The sequence below is a fragment of the Macaca nemestrina genome, chromosome 8 (genome assembly GCF_043159975.1).
Source record: "Macaca nemestrina isolate mMacNem1 chromosome 8, mMacNem.hap1, whole genome shotgun sequence".
Lineage (NCBI taxonomy): Eukaryota > Metazoa > Chordata > Mammalia > Primates > Cercopithecidae > Macaca > Macaca nemestrina.
Window position 1 is genome coordinate 66,853,162 of NC_092132.1, and position 21,843 is coordinate 66,875,004.

The window sequence follows — 21,843 nt, forward strand, 5'->3', positions numbered from 1 at the left end:
AGTCATCTATAAAAAGACTAAAAAGGGGCTTATCAGTGATATCTTACTTTTTAAAATAAAATTCTAAGTAATTAGAGGTAGGATAAATAAGACTCAAGAATATTAAATTGTAAGAAGAGCTTATAAGAGGGGGAAACAGTAAGAGATGCATTTCCACATGGACAGATAGGAGATTTTAGGAGAAAAAAATCAAAACTTTATTTATACATGTTGATATTAGCTTAACGAAACAAAGACAACCATCATGGGACTAGCAGATCATTTTGAATATGTTTGAATATGAAGACTGATACAGATCAATATCCAATTACACTAAAGACCAGATAAGGTCTTCATTCTATTACATATTAGGAATAAGGATACCTCTTGATACTTTGCTATGTGCCATTTTGGGACAATGAACCTCACTATAAAGTGAACATTTATGTCAAGAAGTAGTTTAGGATATAAATTGTAGTCGTATAGGTTACTTTGAAAAGTTAGAAATAACTAACTTTCCTTTATCCTTTTTTTTTTTTTTTTTTTTTTTTTTTACATTTTGGTTAACTTTTTAAACTTTTATTTTAGGTTCAGTGGTACACGTGCAGGTTGTTATATAGGTAAACTCATGTCACAGGGGTTTGTTTCATAGATTATTTTGCCACCCAGGTACTAAGCCTAGTACCCAATAGTTATCTTTTCTGCTCCTCCCCTTCCTTCCACGCTCTACCCTCAAAAGGCCCCAGTGTCTATTGTTCCCTTCTTTGTGTTCAGGAATTCTCATCATTTAGCTTCCACTTATAAGTGAGAACATATGGTATTTGGTTTTCTCCTTTTGAATTAGTCTGCTAAGGATGATGGCCTCCAGCTCCATCCATGTCCCCACAAAAGACATTATCTCATTCTTTTTTATGCCTACATAGTATTCCATGGTGTATATGTACCGTATTTTCTTTGTCCAGTCTATCATTGATGGGCGGTTAGGTTGATTCCATGTTTTTGCTATTGTGAATGGTGCTGCAAAGAACATTTGCATGCACGTGTCTTTATAATAGAATGATTTATATTCCACTAGGTACATAACCAGTAATGTGATTGCTGAGTCTAATGGTAGTTAACTTTTCTTTTTAATGCCAGAATAACTGTTACATAGAATATCTCACTACGCCACTGTCAAAGACAAAATCCTGGGACAGTAGAGGTCCATTATCTAACCATCTAAAGCTGCACAGTTCACTCATTAGCCACATGTGGCTTCTGAACCCTTAAAATGTAGCCTAGTTTGACCCAGGTACTGAAATTTTAATTTAATTTACATTTATTTTTTCAAAAACACACAAAGCTAATGGACACAGTGTTAGACAGCACTGAGAACATTCCCATTATCACAGAAACTTCTATGGAACAGAGCTGACCTACAACATTTAAAACCTTTTTACATTTATTCTTCTTTGTTAAGAAAATTGACTCTTATTAACAGGTAACATTAGCATGATGGTAGATATAAGCTGAAACTCCAAAAACCTATTTAACTTGATAACAATGAGAAATAAGTATGAAAAGATAAATAGAAAATGGAAAGAAGATATTCTTCACAATTTTCCAGAATAGGAAACATAGTGACTATTAAACAGATGAAAAGATTTTCAACCTATTGGTAATTAAAGAAATGCAAACTAAAATTATTAGAGACTGAATTATGTTCCCCAGATATTCATATGTTGAAGCCTCAGTCCTCAGTTGACCGCATTTGGAGATAGGCTCTTTAAAGAAGTCATTTAGGTTAAATAAGGTCTTAAGCGTGAGGCTCTAATCCAATATGACTGGATTCCTTATAAGAAGAAAAAGACTCCAGGGATGCGTGCAAACAGGGAAAAAGCCACGCAATGACATAGCAGGAAGGCAGTAGTCTCCAAGTAAAGGAGAGAGGCCTCAGGAGAAACTAAACCTGTCGACACCTTTCTGGACTTCTAACCTCCAGACCTGTGTAAAAATACAGTCTGTTATTGAATCCACAGACTCTGTGGTATTTTGTTATGGAAGCCCTAGCAAACCAGCACAAAGATCAATTGAGGTTTTATGCTAACTAGATTGGCTGATCTAACTGGTGAGGCTGTAGAATCATAGGACTGCAACTTCATTCAGTAACTTTGAAAAACATTTTGGCATTATCTTTTAAAGCTGAATATTCAAATTCCCAATTACCCAGCAGTTCTAATCTTAGTTACACATGTTAAGATAAATCTTGCACGTGTGTAACAAGAGACATTCAAATAGATGCTCATAAAATATTGTTAATAATAGATCCAAAACCACTCAAATAACATCAACAGGATAATATACACATTTTTTACATTTATACAACATAGTATTATACAGTGGTAACAACGAATAAATACTAGCTAAAACAAAATAGGTATACCTTAGAAACATAATAATGTTGAGTGAAAAAAAGCAAAGTTACATAAAGTATGATGCCAATTTTATAAAACACAAAACATACCATACTTAGTAAAAAAATACATAAAAATTAAATGAATGTTAATATAAAACCAAGAGCAGAATTACGCTATTTATGACAGAAAAAAAAAAAAAAAAAGAAAGAAAGAAAGAACCAGAGAAAAGCACAAAGAAAGATTCAGCAGTGTTGATTCTAGTTCTCAGTTTTGGTGGTGTGTTTGCAAGAGTTGGTTTTTATTACATTTCATAACTTACATGTAACAGATCTGCATGCATTACTTTGCATGTATCAAATACTATATAATAATGGTTTTAAAATAAAAATTTCCTGGTCACCGAAGATAACCCTTAGACATTAATTGTAGAGATGGAGATCTAATCCAAAACCACAGATATATTTATTTATGAATATTTTGTACTCAGAGACCTTTCAGCTGAGAAAAGAAATTCTTCCTTTCTCACATGAGAACTTTATGCTACCTAATGAAGCGCCCTACTTTGGGGCAATTTTCTGTCTTTATTTAAGTGATACTAGTCTTTCAGCTGTGTAGAAATTTTAAAAACAACTGATAGCGACTTCTCCTGTTCCCAAGAGAATGCAGGAAAAGAATAAGGTGTGGGAGGCAATTTCATAGCTCACTGATAAGTACATACGAAGACAAAAATGGTACATAGTTAATGCTCCATCTAACAATACAGAATTGTTATTAGTAAGTATATCTGAATATCATAATTAATAAAAGAATAAAATAATCAAATATGAGTAAATGTCCTCTAATTTTGAAACGAGTTTCAGGGTGCTATTTTAGATCACTAGTTCACTTTCACACCTGGGAGAGTGTGTGTGAGTGTTTTGGTTTTGTGGTAACTGGATTATGCTAAATTTTACATTTCCTTCTTTAATGAAATGGATTTTGTTCTCTCTTGGAAATGCAGGAGATAGCAACAGCAGAATGTAGAGAAATAGCTGCTGCAGCTGTACTACCCATGGAAAAGTATACATAACAATTTTAGCAGCTAGTGATTCTGAAATTGCCCTTAACTGTGTCATTATAAAAATGCTTTAACAAATATGTTTTACAGTGGGTGACTATAGCAAATAACAATGTATTGTACATTTCAAGATAGCTAGAAGAGAAGATTCTGAATGTTATCCCCACAAAGAAATAATAAATGCTTAAAATGATGCATATGCCAATTATCCTGATTTGATCATTATACAATGTATACATGCATTAAACATCACACTATACCCCATAAATATGTACAATTACTATATCAGTTATAAATTTGAAAAAAAGAAGTTTCCAAGTAATATAGTTAAGAAATTTATCTGATGGATTTTCTCCCCAAGGCCAAATCATTGAATAGTAAATCTAACGAAGGTACTATGCCTAAATGTAAAGGATAACACATAAATTATTAAAAAGCAGTCTCAGAACTAGAAAAATGGTCAGCTATATCAGCAGACTTAGATTCAGGCTTTCATGTCACAGATACTTTTGTCATAGATCTTGGCAAATATGTGTTTTGTGTTGGTCTTATAATTGTCCTTAGAATCATGGGGACTTATTCATTCATTCAAAAAGTTTTATGGCCCACATTTTATGTGTTAGTTATAGTGCTGGGTTCTGAGACTACAGAAGCCAACACACAAAGCAATACAAGGACAAACTTTTTTCCTTCATTCATCCACTATTCATTATGTGTCTTCATTTTGAGTACTGACTAGGGATCAAGTGCTGTGCTAAATATATATATATAAGTAAGTATATATTAATATAATTGCAAATGAGAAGATGAGCCACTGATTATGATGTTACTGCTGTCTTTTTCTTTTCTTTTCTTAGATTGGGATGTCCTTTTGCCCCAAGTGTTGGTCTTAAATTGCAAATGAAAAGAAAATTCTCAGTGGGATGCTGACATGCATAGATAAATGAAAACAGAGCTCCCCTTTCGCATGCTCCATTCACCTCCCTGCCAACTCTCTATATGTGCTCACTTTGATTGTCCCAAGACCAAGACAAGAAGTGCCCCATAGGAACCAAGACAACTTCCTCACATTGTTCACTAGGACTGTTCCTCTTATAGAACTAAATGCCATCATGACCCATAATTTTCATGACCTTCATAGAGGATCACGGAGACAACCTATGAAAATGATTTGTTTGAAAAGAAAACACTGAAAGGGTTAATCTGCTGCTCCACAGGCCTAACCTCCTGGGATTAAGCCACAGGCATGGAGCTCACTAAGTGTACTTAGTAACAACAAGCTAAAAATAGAAAAAAGCATCCTGCTGTTATTGTATGAGTTTCCCTCCAAGGTTTTGTCTGATAAACATCACAACCACCGAGGGGATTGTGAACAGGTTCCTTGCAGGGTAGGTTAGATACCTATTTTTTCAGACAGTCATACCATAGCCAGTTCTCAGCATACTTCTTTTAAGGTAATTAAATGTTTGAGAATTAGTGTTCCTACCTGATTGGAAACCTTCTTGTCTTCAATTCATTGACTATACTAGATCTCTTTTTTCTCAGAGATGACCTTCAGATTTCTATCAGAAATCGCTTCTTTGGGGAAACCAGGGCTTCTCAGAAAGTCAGGAAACTGAAATGGAGATAGCAAGAGAAAGGGAAATTATCTGTACATATAAGTTTCACTTTTTAAAAATTTTAAGCAAATGTTCAAGCATCCATCTTTTGAACAGTATCATAACTTCAGGAAATTTCATGGTTTACAAGTACGAATTCTCACAAGACACGTGATGCGAGTATATGTTGCATTTTGGGATTTCAAGTCAAGGAGTCTTCAAAAGAGTCCTGGTTAGTCTTTGCTAATTAATTGTGTGTGTGTGTGTGTGTGTTTGTGTCTGTGTGTAGCTTTTTTGTGATGGGGTGGTTGGGAAAGAATACATCTGTTGACTACTAGTCAGTGATGTAGAGGGCAAAAAAGGAAAGTTTTCTGTCTTTTTTAAAATATTCACTTCCTTTCTTCAGTCTTCATCTAGATTTCTCTTCCATCTTCACTTAGATCTTCAAAAAATTAATTTAACTAAACTTAATTATTCATAAACATTGGAATTTGTTGAAGGATATTTTACAGAGACTTTTAATGTCTGTTCAAGCTTTGCCATCACACACAAAATTGTGTATGTGTAGCTTTTCTTGTGATGAGATGGTGGGAGAGAACAAATCTGTTGACTACTACTTAGAGATTTAGACAGATGGACAGATTTAGAAAGATGGATATTAGGGTAAAGTGAAGCAAATTATGCAATAAGTTCCAACACTGTGATTCTGAAACAATAATAGCAGACTTCTGGGTGACTAAGGAGTAACCTTCTCAAATTATACTCATACCTGTTATAGACCATCTGTTCACAAATTCTATACTATCATTCATCATTTATGGAAAACAAATGACACGATCTCTCATTCTCTCCACTTCTTGGCCATTATCATATACATTTTTTCTATCTTTAATGTCATATTCTTTTCCATCTGTTTGAAAACGTTAGGATCTAGGAGAGACAGACCATGAGCCAGCCTTTAGCATCTGTACCAGTGTTGGCCCTGAAAGGAACATTGGGCTATTAAGAGACTAGAAGTGATTTGGGATTGTCTGAGACTGATCTCCCTCAGAAGCAGAGCCTGAGAAAAGAATTTGAATTCAAACTATTCCTGGGAAGTGATTAAGGAAACTCAAGAGTAGAGTGGGAATTGAGAACAGAGGCATGAAAGAAAGCCAAGAGAGGCACAGCACTGAACAGATTACTCTTGGGGGGAACTGTTACAAGTCCCTCAGAGGAGTCCTGTGAAACCCTGCAGAACATTCCTCAGGATTATCCCCACCAGTGGGTGAAAAAGCCGAAGTGTTTATATTCCAAATCCACTCTGTCATGGATTGAAAGTTTCAACCAGATATGTTATCTCCTGCATACTTCTGGCCTGCCCTAAAGAGATGTTTGCAGGTGATGGCACAATTCTATCAGTATGCACTAGAATGCTGAGTGTAGGGGGAGATATAGGTGGCCTCTGACAGCATCGGATACAGTGGCAGTGGGGTATTAAAGGTTATCTTGTAAGTCCAAGTGGATAAACTTTAGTTCCTGGGTTGACAGTTTTCTTTTGAGGTAATTAAGTACTAATGCATTGATAACATTTTCCTCTATTAAATCAAATCAAAGTTCCTAAGTCTCTAATCTCCTGAAAAATTTTGTATCTTTGATACAGTCCTAGGTAAAAAAAAAAAAAAAAGGAAAAATTAAGATTTCAAGTTGACCATTAATTCATCACTCATTTAACACTCACTGAGCACCTAATGTATACCAAGGATTAAGTTAGACATCAGTGTAACCTTTATTAAAATCATTATCTTACCATCAATGATTTACTTCATTGGGGCATGCAGATAGTACAAACTATTACATAGTGCAATGGAAAAGAGAGAAGAGTGTTAATTCATTCTGTGGACCAATAATAAGTGAGTGTTATTTGCAGGTCTTCCTGTAGAAGGCAGTACTGGAGATGGATGTGTAATGTGAAGTAGAGGTAAATTTTTGAGTCAAAGAGAAGACAAATTCACAGTAGAAAGAAACAGACTGGTTAAGGAACAGAATAGAAATAAATGCCATATACAACCGTTATAAAGAGTGCTTATAGGGGTGTAAAAAAAGAAAACAGAGAGCATGGTAGCAGCCAGATAAAGAATGGTTTGTGTATGTATGAAAAGGATGTGGAATTTAATTCTAAGGAAGATGGAAAGCCACTGAATGATTTTTAACAGAAAAGTTCAAGTTAGAAGAAGATAGAAAGGTTTACTTGTATAACATGATCAGATGTTTGTTTTAGACAGGTCACTTTGGAAATACTGGGGCTTGATTGTTGGAGAAGGGTAGTTGCTATCCTAGACACAGAAAGATTAGTTAATAGTCCATTAATATAAGCCGAAGAAGAAACTGGATATGAAGTTCGTGCATGGCAGTTCTTTGCTTTCAGTACTGGAGGAATGTTATGCCAATACTTCTGACATCCATAGTTTCAGATCTGAAATCTGCTGTCACTTGAATTGGTGTTTCTCTGCAAGTAATGCATTGTTTCTCTCTGTCTGCTTTCAGACTTTTTTCCTTTCTCTTTACATTTCAGAAGTTCAATTATGATGTGCCTTGGCATGAATATCTTTGTGTCTACCCTATTTGAGTTTTGCTTAGGTTCTTGAATCTGTACGTTTATGTCTTTTGCCAGTTTGGGGAACTGTTCTGTCATTATTTCTTCAGATAATTTTTCCATCTCACTGGCTCTCTGTTTTCATTCTGGGAGTTTGATGATATGGATGTTATTTTTTTATTTCTTGTTCACAGGTTCCTGAGATCCTGCCCACTTCTTCACTAAGCCTATGTTTTCCTCTCTGTTTTTCAGGTTTAGTAAATTCTATTGATCTGATCTTGAGGTCACTGATATTATGCTTTGTCATCTCCACTCTACTCCTGAGCCTGCCCAACAAAGGTTTTTATTTTGGTTATTGTATTTGTCAGCTCTATTTTTTTTTACTTGGTTTTTATTTTATAACAACTATTTTGTTGCTTATACTTTCTATTTTTTCATTTATTTCAAGAAATACATAATTGGTTTTTGAAACATTTATGTGATATCTTATTTAAAATCCCTGTCAGATAATTTCAACAACTGATTTATCTCGGTGTTAGTGTGTGCTGACCATAATTTTTTTTCATTCATTTTGTGATTCCCTGGTTCTTGGTATAATGAGTAGTTTTCAATTGTATTGTGAACATTATGAGTGTTATATGACTCTCCATCTTATTTTAACTTATTATTAATTTTAACAGGAAGTTCCCCTATATCAGGGTGTAGCATGAAAAGTACAAGGGTGGGAACGTACAGGTTCCACTGGGCCCTGCTGATACCACACTGGCAACAGAGGAACGCTGACTCACACGGCCTTACTGCAGACAGGTGAGGTAGAAGTTTAGCTCGTCTTTGGCCTTGCTGACACCTTCCCAAGGAGAATGGGACCACTCATATCACGTTGTTGCCTCCAAATGGGAATGGAGGCTCAGCACCGTAACAGGCCCCCTGAACCATGGCAGAGGGAAATGAAGTATCAACTCTCTTTTTTCACACTACCTTAATTCTATCCTATTGGTGTTAGGTGTATGTAGAGGCTTAGTTCCTCACTGGTCTCCCCTGTCCCAGGTTTTGAAGGAAAGTACAGTGCTTCCTACCCCCAACTTGCAACATCCTGTTGCTGATGGCAAGTAGAGGTGGGGGCTTAGTTCCCCACTGGACCCCATGGCTGTGTGCAGGGAGTCCATTTGTAATTAGCTCTGTCTGGCATGTTCTCCTTAAGTCTCCTTCCTGATGGGTGGGGTGGAGGCTCAGCTCTCCACTGAACCACACCAGAGTGCTGCCTGCTTGTGAAGGGCAAGATTAGGGTGGTATGCACAATCAACTCTTTACCTGGTCCCTCTGAAATAAAAGTCATGGGTCATGGGTGTAACCATGACCTATGGTTTCATTAGTGTTTGGCTGGAGAAGTGTACATACTGCCAGAAAGGTTTTCTGTTGTTGGAAATCTATTTTCTCATACTTTGGCTAAGAAGCATAGAGTTTTCTTGGAGCTTTTTTTGTCTGTGTCTATTGGTTATAGATTGGAGGCTCCTGTGGTGCCCTGTCTGAGCTATGTGAGAGGCAATAAGAAAACAGGGAACTAATTGCCATGTCATTTCTTAAGTCAAGAAGTAAGTCTGCCTTCCAATTTTCACTATTCAGTGCCTCCTATGTTTATATATTGTATTCATTTCAGGGTTTTAGTGGTAAATGAAAAGACCTGGGAGAAATGCAGCTACTCCATCTTATCACAACCAGAATTATGGAGGTCTATTAATGTTAAAAACTGCTGCTGGCTATAAATTGAAGTTTGACAATATACACCATGCCCTTTAGGAATTATTCTGCTAGACAAATGGCTTCCCAAGGGTTAACAGAGTTATTACGATTTGATTTTCACACTTGTAGAAGTAAAGTGTTCTGTTGAAGGTGAAATTTATAGATAAGGAAGGCTAGACTGATTCATGAGGTAATAGATTAGGGTTGGAGACATTAATATAAACTCATCCTTAGCTTAATGTACATATGCATAGAAGCACACATAAAAAAGTATAGATATGTGTATACACATTGTTAGTATACATACACATATCTCTTCACCCAGTCAGCTAAGACAACCTAGAAAGAATGACACCCCAGTAAAGTAACAATGAGTAAACGTAGCACCCAGATCTTGGTGCTAATACCACTCCCCAGTAAAGGAACTAGAGCTTCCTGGAGAAAGGACCAATTCTAGAACCAGGGCAAGAAATATAAAAGATGGAAATAGACCTTCTTGTAGTGTGAGAAATTAAGGAAGTGATTTTTAAAACCCACAATGATTGAGCCATGTCAAAGAAGCCCAGGAACCACTGAAAGAGTTCATAATGGTTAAGATGGAACAATTTGAGCAACAAAATAATGTGGTATATAACCCCAGGTATAAAATTAATGTCCACAGATGCTTACTGGTATAAACAAGTGATTAAATAAATAAATGGCTGTGAGATAGATAAGTCTCCAGTGCAGAAATCTTCCAAATAGCTTATGTAGCTATTCTACCCTAAGGAGGGGGAGCATAACTCTGCTTCTTATTGTTGGCTTAGCATAGTGATTTCCTTCCAGAGTATAATACAGAAAGAGAAAAAAAGAGAAACATTAGAAACCTGATGACCACTACCTCAGCCAGGTGATCAAGGTTGACATCAGCAGTCATAAGTCATGTTTACGGGCCGGGCGCGGTGGCTCAAGCCTGTAATCCCAGCACTTTGGGAGGCCGAGGCGGGCGGATCACAAGGTCAGGAGATCGAGACCACAGTGAAACCCCGTCTCTACTAAAAATACAAAAATTTAGCCAGGCGCGGTGGCGGGCGCCTGTAGTCCCAGCTACTCAGGAGGCTGAGGCAGGAGAATGGCGGGAACCCGGGAGGCGGAGGTTGCAGTGAGCCGAGATCGCGCCACTGCACTCCAGCCTGGGCAACAGCGTGAGACTCCGTCTCAAAAAAAAAAAAAAAAAAAAAAAGTCATGTTTACGAAATGGCCCTTTACCTCTGTGGTCTTCCTTAAAAGCACACTCCCAATCTTGAGAGAAGCATAAGACACATTTTAGCAGTGGGGCATTGTACAAAATACTTGACCAGTATTATCAAAAATTGTCGAAGTCTTCAAAAATAAGGAAAGTATGAGAAATTGTCACAACTAAGGAGCCTAAGGAAACAAGACAACTAAATGTAATGCAGTATCCTGATGGAATCCTGGAACAACAATGTGACATGATCAAGTAAAAATCTAGGAATTATGACGAAAGTATGAACTTCAGTTAATGATAATATATCAATATTTGTTCATTAGTTGAAACAAAAGTAACATACTAATATAAGTTGTTAATAATAGAGAAAAATGGGCATAGTATATATGAGAAATCTCTATACTATACTTGCCAATTTTCTGAATTAAAACTGTTTTAAAATATAAAGTCTATTTAAAAAGTCAAGTGTTTCCTTGTTTTATGGTTATGTTTCTGCAGTCCCCGATAAATATTTGAGTTTGCTTTACCTCACTGATATTGATGTTGAAGAAAAAAACTAAATAACTCTAAAATGGTTGGTAATTCCAATTCAATAAGCAATAATTCTTGGTAACATGTTTTTGGAAGAACTCACTGAGTAAATCAAAGCAGACTGTCTTTAAATGCTAAATTTCTTTTCTGTGTTTAATCTTCTTTAAGATTAATGTTTGCCATGGGCATGATTCCACTTCAGAGGGCAACGATTATCATAAACATTGGCGGTAGGCAATGTCTAATGTACAGTGAAATATTAATGCAAGAGGCTGTATTAACTTTAGCTAAAGTATTTTATGTTTTCAAAATGATGTATTGTTATTTCTGTCTATAAAGCCTTTTTAAAAATACATTTTTTACTCACCTTTTCCAAAACACAAAACTCACAAGGAAATGATACTACAGGATAGTATGCTCATCAGTGTGAACTGAAGGCTCACTTTGCTAGCACTCGTGGTTGCCAGTGATACTGGCATATGTATTACTTTTACAAATCCCTTCCTTGGCACATTCTGATCTCCACAGGGGAAATCTTTGACATAGCAGGCACCTAAAAGCTATATAACATATAGCTTTGTAGCTAGATTTATGAAACATTTTACCCAGAAGTACAATATAATGTAGAAAAGGCTATTTTTCTCTTTGCCTTCTGCTACTCAGAGATCACTCACCATCTTACTTTTTATCAGCCAACAAAGACATGTTTCATAAATTAGACTATGTATTTGTAGCTCAAGATTCTATCTTAATATGACTAACTCCATATGATTTTTATTGGTACCAAATATGTAAATCAACAGGAAATTTTGTGCTTAGCTCTTAAAAATAATTATTATAACTTACTCAATACATTTTTACACTTTTTCTTTGTGTTTTTCAAAACAGCAGTTCTCCTAAGGTGGACTTTGAGCACATAAGTGAGTTGATCCTTTTTTTCCGTGGACAGTTCTCTCATTTCTTTTACCATATCAATTTGTTCTACTTTCTCAAAAAGTAGAACTTCATAACTAAATAATTAAGTCTTTATTGAACACTGATGTAAGGCAAACACAAAAGGCAAACAACTGATCTGTTGGGTTTATTATTATTATTTTTTTTTTGAGTAATGAGCTCAATTAAAATCTCTCCAGATAACAGGTGTTACTCTATGTCGTGGAAACTGTATTTCCTTATGGGAACTCACAGTCAGGAAAATGAAGACCTAAATAATAACAGAAAAGTGATAACATTACTAACCATGCAACGAGTGCCTGCTTTGTATCTGGCCCTGTAAAAGAAACTATAAACATTATACCCGCAATCCTCATAAAAAAAAACCCTAATTACTTTAGGGTTGTGTGTGTAGGTGTAAGAGAAAGCGGGAGAGAGAAGCTTCAATAAAGGGCTTCTGAGAAATATTTGCAAGAGCACTGCCAGGTATCCTTAATAAATAATTTAGCAGCTTCTAACTATGCATAATTATTTCTCATATGGGTGAATATTAAGGATCTTTCAGGTTTAGACTAACAAGACAAAAGGCTTCCAGAAGTTGAGTCCAAATTTTACACTTACATAAAATCCTTATAACAGAAGTCCAAATTATAATTCAATAACTGAAGAGTTTTTAAAATAGTGGATGTGTTCATATCAGCATGGCTTCATCATGTGGATAAGAGGCAAGAAATTGGCAGATGCAACCTGCAGATTCATTACTGTTCCTGTGAAGGGCAGGATAATGAATAAAAATGAAAATAATGAAAAATAATGACTAGAATTTTAGGCAGTTTGCTTAATCTCTATTCCAGGAAAAATACAGCAAGAAAGGAAAAAAAATCTTGAAATTTTGCTAAAAACACTTAAAAGTGATATTTCTTCTTTTTCTACCAAATAATGTGGAAGTCTAATGAGTCAAATAAGTCTGACCTTTTCTGGTAAAATAATTATTTATTTGAAAATGTGAGACATAATAATCAGAAAGTCTTTAAAAAGGAGGCCAGAAAAAATTTCCTTTAACACTCCTCTTAAAGAGCAAAATTATAAAAAAGAACCATACTAAAAATATTTTAAAACAAAAGTAAAAATTCCCTTTACTGTTGCAGAGCTTTTAAATTTTTATTGTTGTTTGATTTTTAATAGTCATAGGTTTACATAGTTATCACAAGGCAGACAAATTTGAAATCAGCTCTCTTCAGTAAGCATTATTCTATTTTGCTGCATAGTCTCATAATTATAATTTTAATGACTGTGTAATTTTCTACTAATTGGATATAATTTGCTTTACTCAATCATTTTCTTATTGTTGAAATTAAATGTGTTTACTTTTTTTGTTATTACACATGACAGGACAATGAACACCTTTATATAATGATTTTCTAAATATAAATTATTTTAGTAAATTTCCAGAATTAAAATTACTGGGTAAAAATCTATGACCACTTTTATCTTACTAGACATTGCCAAATTACTTTTCAAGTTATTGAACCAAATTAGATGAAGCATGTTACCAAAATAAGATACTGTTATATGTGATTACTGATTTTGATAAATTAATAAACTGGACCCTCATGTTCCATTTCTTTAAATTTTTTGATAACTATTAAAGTCTAACGTCACATACATATTTAAAATACGAATGTATTTTCTTTTAATTGTCTTCTCTCACTCTTTTCTGTCTCTTCAAAACTTATTCCTAGGTAACTGGAGAAAAATCACGTGACAGGGCACAACTGTATTCCAATAAATTAATGAACACCAACCTCAAATGGGCTTCCAAGACTGGGAATATTGTTCTGACCAACCAGTGAATTCTTTCTTATTCTACTTAAGGACCATTCTTCTTCTTTTTGTTTTTTTTAATAAGCCTTCCGCACTCTCCTCAAATTTCCCCCTTTCTTCTTTACTTTCCTCTCTCAGCTGATGTGTTGCTTTATATCTCATTAAGAAAATAGAAGCCAGTAAATGGCCCACTGTGAAATCCATTTATCCATTAGCATCTTCACTGATATTTGTATTTCCCTTTTGTTAGATTTAATGTGAAAGGCCATTCACACTGCTTGTAGTGGTTATTCCATTTTTCCTCATCTGATCAAGAACTTCACAGCACTGAGTCTTCCACAGCCGACCTACTCCTCATAGATTATTCCTATAAAAATTCAAACATATTCTAGACCACTAACTCCTATTTAAAATAATAAAAAGTATATATGCAACATGAAATCTTCCTTGGTCATCGAATATCTTCTTTATCTCATTCACATCTGTCCTTCTTAAAATTGTTATCTTTATAGATTTTTTACTTTTTTTTTTTTTTTTTTGGAGTCTCATTCTGTCGCCCAGGCTGGAGTGCAGTGGCGCAATCTCGGCTCACTGCAAGCTCCGCCTCCCGGGTTCACGCCATTCTCCTGCCTCAGCCTCCCGAGTAGCTGGGACTACAGGCGCCCGCCACCACGCCTGGCTAATTTTTTGTATTTTTAGTAGAGATGGGGTTTCACCATGTTAGCCAGGATAGTCTCGATCTTCTGACCTCACAATCCGCCCACCTCGGCCTCCCAAAGTGCTAGGATTACAGGTGTGAGCCACCCCGCCTGGCCTAGTTTACTTTCATCTGGCTTCCCTCACTCCAACACCTTTGTCCACTGCTCTGAAATTTCACTTATGAAGGACACCAGTGATCTCCATGTCACCACAGTCAATGGAGAGTTTTTGTCTTTTTATTTCTAGACTCTTTCCTTCTTTCAAAAATAAAGTAAAACAAAAGACAAAAATATTGTTATGCTTTTATACCCACATAATCTTCTACCTTGGTATATTTTACCGCGCCAACTTTAATCTGATTTCAAAATATTTTGTTAGTTCCATTTCCATTCAATGGAACATACAACTGTATGAAGGATTATTCTCCACATTTAATTCTCATAATAATACTAGTAACAGTAGTCAAGACTTCTATATTGTTTGGCAGATGCAAGACACTATTCTAAGAGCTTTATTAATGTGATTATTCTTATAAACTTATACATCTTGTATAATTCCCACATTACAAATGAGAAAACTGAGGCATTGAAAGGTTAATTATAATTTATGCAAGGTCAGATGACCACTAACTGATGATGCCTCTTGCCAAGTTAATGCTGAAATTTTAGAGTAGGGAAGTTAAATAATGTCTCACAGATGGGCCTTAGAGTCAGCAAAATTTAATTAATTACACGGACAGAACCAGAAAGCAGAGAAACATTTTGTATTGCATGTGAACTACTAAGTGATGTTAGTAACGTTGTGTGATTGATTTTAATTGAATGAATATTTTTTTTCCTTGTTACATTGTTCTTTCAAAAGAGATATTTTTGTCATAGTGTCTCTCATTTTTTTTTTCATTCCTTCACATATTCATTCATTAATTCAACACTCATTTCCTGAGCATCTACCACATACCAGTCTCTGTTGAAAGCCTTGGAAGATTGGGTGGTGAATGAGCACAAAGTCCTTGCTCTTAAGCAAAAGCTCTAGTTGTTGGGGGCAGGGGGGTGGGTGGTAGAGTACATAAGTAAACAAATTGATAAATGAAACTGATTAATGGGATAGACAGACACAGAGGAGGCTGATCTCTCTGGCCAAGGTGGTATAGCTGGCATCTGAAACGAGACTGAAATGATTACAGGAAAACTGATCTAAGCAGAAGGATCAGTAAATGCAAAGCCATGTGATAGCTACAAGCTTGCTGCATCCGAGGGCTTGAAAACGGCAAACATAACTGGAACTCATGAAGGTCTAGAAGAGATGCTGAAGGGGGCCAGAGCATATAAGTGGAGGCCTATAAGTGCTATTAAGTGGTTTATGTTTTAATCTCTTCCCAATATATAACCTTTAGAAGTTTTAAGCAGGGCAAGATATCATATACTTTGTGCTTTTAAAGAGATTACTTTGACTGTTGAGTCTCCTATAAAAATAAAATAGCTGTGCCTCTATGAAGTGTGGGCTTAATGCTAACAAATTTTTTAAGAGCCCAAGAAGCTCAGAAATGACTAGTTCACTGACTATTACCATTAGTCCCAGCTAGACTATATTAATATAAGCTTGGTGACCCTGGAGTCCTGAGACATACTTCATCAGGAAAACTCAACTATTTTCAAACTAGCATGATTTTAACAATTGCTGATATTTTTTGAGTTTCAGAACTATTATTTTATTAACTGGAGGCTGGATGAGACGTTTTGTGTAGAAAAAGGGTAGACAGTTGGCTTCTGTCTATTCTCCCTTTCAGTGGGAGAAGTGATGGTTAAGGGCAATTGCTCTGTTGTTGGTGCATTGCCTAAGTTTTAGAACTAACTCAATCCAGTAAATATTTGCTGAAGAACTATAATATATTAGAAGGGAGCTGAGAATGGAGGATACAAAGAGGATAATTAATAATAGAGCAGCTATTACCAACAAGAGGCAGGTACTGTGCAATGCTTAACATGCATTATCCCATGTTACATGAATTTACACATTAACCCTGTGAGGTAGGTGTATTTATTATCCTCTTTTCCTGAGAAAACAGATGTTTTTCATAAACGTTACACTTAACGTTTATCTAAGGTTACATAGCTAGTCAGAGATGGAAGCAGTATTTGGACTCAGAAAGTTTGACATCAGTGCCAACCATTGTGTTCTACTGACTACAATGCTCCTATTTGAGAAGTTCAAAATTATACATACATGGGTACAACTGACTCTAAGACTACCTGGCACAAACTCTGTAGGATGGGCTAGATTTATGTAAGATGTACTTGAAATGGAGAAGATTGTGACAGAGGGTCACTAAAATATGCTCCCTGTACTAGGAGGGGGGAAAAAAGACTACTCGGCCTAGCCTAGGGCAGTAGGGTAGGCTAATTACATGATGTTAAAGAGGAAGAAGGAGCATTTCTTTCTTTTTTCTTGTCTTATAATTGATTAAATTGTATCTATGTCACAATATCACAAACAAATCACAGCATAATGGACAGTTTTTGGACCCATCTTAGTTTGTATCCTGGTATATGTAGAGTGTTAGACCAACAGTGGCACCTATGTGTAGTTAAATACATTTTAATTTATCTTTAGCCTGAAAGGAAAATAGTTTCTTATATGTATAATTTGGGAATATCTTCAGAAAAAATACTTAAAGTCCACTATCTCAGAGGAAGGCAATTTTGCAAAAGATCTACCAGCAGATGCAAGTCCAAACACAGCAATCATTTAGTGAGATTTGTACTGATATGCCAAGTCTCATGTTGTTTATTTATGCATTTTTTTGGAAGAAGGCTCATAGAGCTCATATATTCTCAAAGAGATAAAGACCCATACTGATAAGGTGGAAAGATCTTTGCTCTGGAATTAAATCAGTTTACGTTTTGCAGCTTACTAGAATTAGGTAACATTCTTAATCTTCCTGAGCCTGGTGTCTGTCTACCAATAGAGATAACACTAACACAGAGGGATGTGGTTAAATTAAATGATTCAGATAAAATGTTATATATCTTTCCAGGCTATCCTGTTAGGACATGCCTAGTAAATGTTAAGCCATCAGCAAATACTCTGCTTCCTTGACATGAATGAAGTCCATTCTCATGTTCTTCATGGTTTTCCTTGGCCATTGGTCTAAATATCAAGGCCACAGTTAAAAATTATCCCTGTCACTTCACAGTCCATCTGTCTCCCCAAAGTATTCGCCTTGATGAATTGAGTCCCAATATTAGCAATAATCACTTTAGTTATTAATGTTCATATGTTTAAGATATTTTAATGTAAGATAAATCATTACTCAAGAGAATAGCTAAGCTGGCTTTGTCAAAGATTTCAATGAGATACCAGTATATCTTAATCAGAATTAACTTTCAAAGATGGGGAGAGCAATGATTCAAGATGTGAATAGAAAAACATTTTTTTTTTTTTTTTTTTTTGTACAAAATGTTACTGTCATTTGTTCTGGCGGGGAAAGAGACAGCTTAGAGTTAGCCTAATTTACATTATATGATTAGTTTAAAGAAAGTGTCATATAAATTTAGAATGAAAGTAAATCAGTTTTCTTTAAACAGAAATGCAGATTTTAAAATGTCTTTTTATGCAACTGCCAGAAGGAAGCACTGTTTTGTCTGCAAATTCCCAGATTCTCCTCTAGTTTTAAAGGCTAACGACTCTGAAATGCAAATATAATCAGGGTTCCAGATGTGGCAATCAGGAAATGATTTGTGTACCAGCTATTTTTAACAAAAGGCTTGCAAACATGATAAATGAATAGTGAAAGTCAAAATGATATCAAATATGCATGAAAGTAGCATATATATAATCATAAATTACCTTTGGGAATTATAACATTACTTCAGAGAGATTCATGTGGTTTATTCCTATGGAGAATGTAGAGTCAGATGATCTAGGTTATCACTTTGGGACTATGATCTCACCAAAAATCTTTATGTTACAACATATATGATAGAAATGAACACGATTTTACAGAAAGAACTAATCAGATGAATTCAGATTTCATTTATACTTTGGTATAAATAGATCAAATTGTGTTTTATCAACTAGATGTATAATAACTACAGATAAAAAGAACTATGCTGGTTTGCCAGAATGGAAAACACTGGCGAAAGTGAGGGGGCTGAATCTATGACCTCAGGAAAGCAGCTCCATAGCCTCTAACTCCATCACACAGACATTTAGTTCAGATTTGAAAGAGAACTTGTGATCAGTCATTTCAACACATCTCCAAACCAGTTATGTTCAAACATGAAGGGAGGGATAGATATAAGCCTTTTTTTTTTTTTTTTTTTCAAACCACATAAAGGTATCACTCTTCAGTTTTCATCAAAACCACACTTTTTAGGTTATCAGGGTCCACAGTTGTTAGGCAAGCAATGCATGCTTACAGTAGTGCTATCTCCCTGCTATAAATAGCTTCTCAGTCTTCCCACCACTGCCCATCTCTTCTCTGCTTAATGTATTGGTCAAAACCATCCCCCAGCAACCCCTTTCCACTTAATTGCTGGCACCTGATCATGCTGATGTTTTGATCACCTTAGCTACTTCCTAGAGTCGGTAGTATATATGTGAGATTCAACTTTAAAAATACCCATAAAGGTTGGGTGTAGTGGCTCACACCTGTAATCCTAGCACTTTGGGAGGCTGAGGCGGGTGGATCACCTGAGGTCAGGAGTTTGAGACCACCCTGGCCAACATGGTGAAACCCCGTCTCTACTAAAAATACAATTAGCCAGGCGTTGTGGCCTATGCCTGTAATTCCGGCTACTTGGGAGGCTGAGGCAGGAGAATCTCTTGAACCCAGGAGGCAGAGGCTGCAGTGAGCTGAGATGGTGCCATTGCACTCACCTGAGCAACAGAGAAAGGCTCCATCTCAAAACCAACCAACCAACCCACAATGTACTAAATACACAGTTTCTAACATAATATGAATATCCAGTAACTGCTGACTAGCATTATTATTATAACATTTACATTAAAACTAATCTGCACTGGTTTAAGTATCGCTTAATGATTGTTTCTTTCACACACCTGTTCTTTTACTTCACCTGGTGTAAAGGAAATAAGTGAACATTTGTTGATTATTAATATGATTGGGCTGTGGCCCCACCAAATCTCAACTTAAATTGTATCTCCCAGAATTCCCACATGTCCTAGGAGGGACCCAGATGGAGGTAATTGAATCATGGGGCGGGGGCGGGAGGGGCGGTCTTGCCACGCTATTCTCGTGATAGTGAATACGTCTCACGAGATCTGATGGGTTTATCAGCAGTTTCTGCTTTTGCTTCTTCCTTATTTTATCTTGCCACTGCTGTGTAAGAAGCGCCTTTTGCCTTCCGCCATGATTCTGAGGCCTCCCCAGTCATGTAGAATTGTAAGTCCAATTAAACCTCTTTTTCTTCCTAGACTCTGGTATATCTTTATCAGCAGCATGAAAACAGACTAATACAACTATCTACAGTGAGAGAGGCAGTGAAAGGTATAGAATTAGTGTAGTTCAAGCCTGAAACTGACCTGGGTTTGAATTCCATCACTGCCACTTACTTGGACCTCTCTATGCCTCAGTTTCCTTACTGTTACTTGGAGATAATAGATATTTTAGGGACACTACAAAGATTATAAATAATTAAACCAATGTTTGGATCCAGAAGTGATATTCATTACCCGATTTAATGTAAAATATTAGATAATTTGATTTTGTTTTGAGAATCTGACAACTCACCGCTCTGCATCCGCTTACTAAAAATAAACAACTGTAAACAGCATTTTGCATGTAATTTCAGATTTTTGCTACTACAAAACCAATCAGTGGAAAAAAGACATCTTAGCATTTGTCTAATTTACACTTTATAGTTAGTTTAAAACAAAGTGTCACATACATTTACAAAACCAAAGAGTTGGTACAAACAACTCAGAAAAAATAGGGGAAAGAACTGTAGTTATTGAAACACAGACTACCATCCTGGAGAAGGACAAGCGACAGTGTACTATTGTCTAAATTTGGATCAAAACTATGTCTCTGTTAGGTTTCACTTTAAATGGGATTGAAGTTCCTGACATAATTGTCCCCATCACAGGCAGAAATACCCATCAAATAAACTGCAGTTGAACAGCCTCAGTCCCTTTTCTATAAAACAGGTATTTAATAATACCATTTTGACAAGAGCCTTGTGAATATTAAGAGAACATAAATAAACTCCCTAGCAGCTGACAGCCAAGTAATTAATCTTTCAGCCCTTTCCTCTTTTTCCTGTTTTCTTTTTTTCCGTGTCCTTAGTTCTTTTACACTTCATGTCCCACAATGCTGAAGTAATTGAAATGCTTTTACTCAGATAATCTCATACAATTTCTAGCATAATAAACAAAGCTTAATGCGTTATTGTTTAAACAATGTCATTACTACTTTTTGATAACCTGATTTTTCCAAATATGTAACTCTTTGATTCCCCTATAATAGTACATCTTATCCATGGGCACAAATTGAGGGAGTGTCAGAAATATTAAGTCCCTGGAAAACTAACAGTGGTGCCATTTTGGGTTTTATTTATATGTTACAGCTTCCCTAAAACGAAGTTATTATCATTTCTACTCTTCTTCTGGTTTAATGCCCTCAAAATGTGGCTTCCAAGTAGTAATTATATTAATTGGCATCACACTCATTCTTGTTTGCTTTTTTCCTGATCATAACAAGAATTATCTGATTGTAAAGTTAGTGAGATGGGCTTTCTGATGGGGAAGGTTGGGAGGAAAAAAAAAATGACAAGTAGGGTAACATACGTACACACAAAATTAGAGGAAGCTTCAGCATAACAAAAAATAGTGAAATTAGAGTCAGTAGGAAGATTTTGTCATGTGTTGTCATTAACTGACCAACAAGAGTAATAGACTCACAAATAACAGAAAGCAAAGAGTGGCAAATCTATCATTCCTGCCAGCTTCTGCTAGTCATCAGAACAATTATCTCCTAGTTTGTGAAAGGATAAAGATGTAGTATTCAAATTTAAATGTTACCAATATAAGATATGGAGATATGTACAGCCTACTATAGTATCTTCATAAATATAGTTTTATAGCATCATAAATTTCACAGTAAAATTATCCATGAGAAATGTAAAATTCATACAAAGTACAGTAATATTTTAAATCTCAAAAAATTGAAAAGAATTGCTGACTGTGTCTGGGCACACTTTTCTCTGTTTGCAAAATATGTTAGAGCCAGCCTGTTTTTGATGAAGAGCTACTGTACTGGAGAG

At 35.7% G+C, this 21,843-nt stretch overlaps 1 protein-coding gene across 4 annotated transcripts in view; it reads right to left on the reverse strand.

The window, feature by feature from the left end:
• LOC105483553 (cAMP-dependent protein kinase inhibitor alpha) overlaps positions 1 to 21,843 on the reverse strand; it is an 89,939-nt gene that overhangs the window by 27,110 nt on the left and 40,986 nt on the right. For 3 of the 4 annotated variants that reach the window (XM_011744434.2, XM_011744433.2, XM_011744432.2), the window contains exon 2: positions 4,919 to 5,047. The exons of the other annotated variant lie outside the window; for it this stretch is intronic. The gene's annotated coding sequence lies outside the window, so the exon portion shown is untranslated. The remainder of the gene's footprint in view (positions 1 to 4,918; positions 5,048 to 21,843) is intronic. 4 annotated transcript variants of the gene reach the window in all.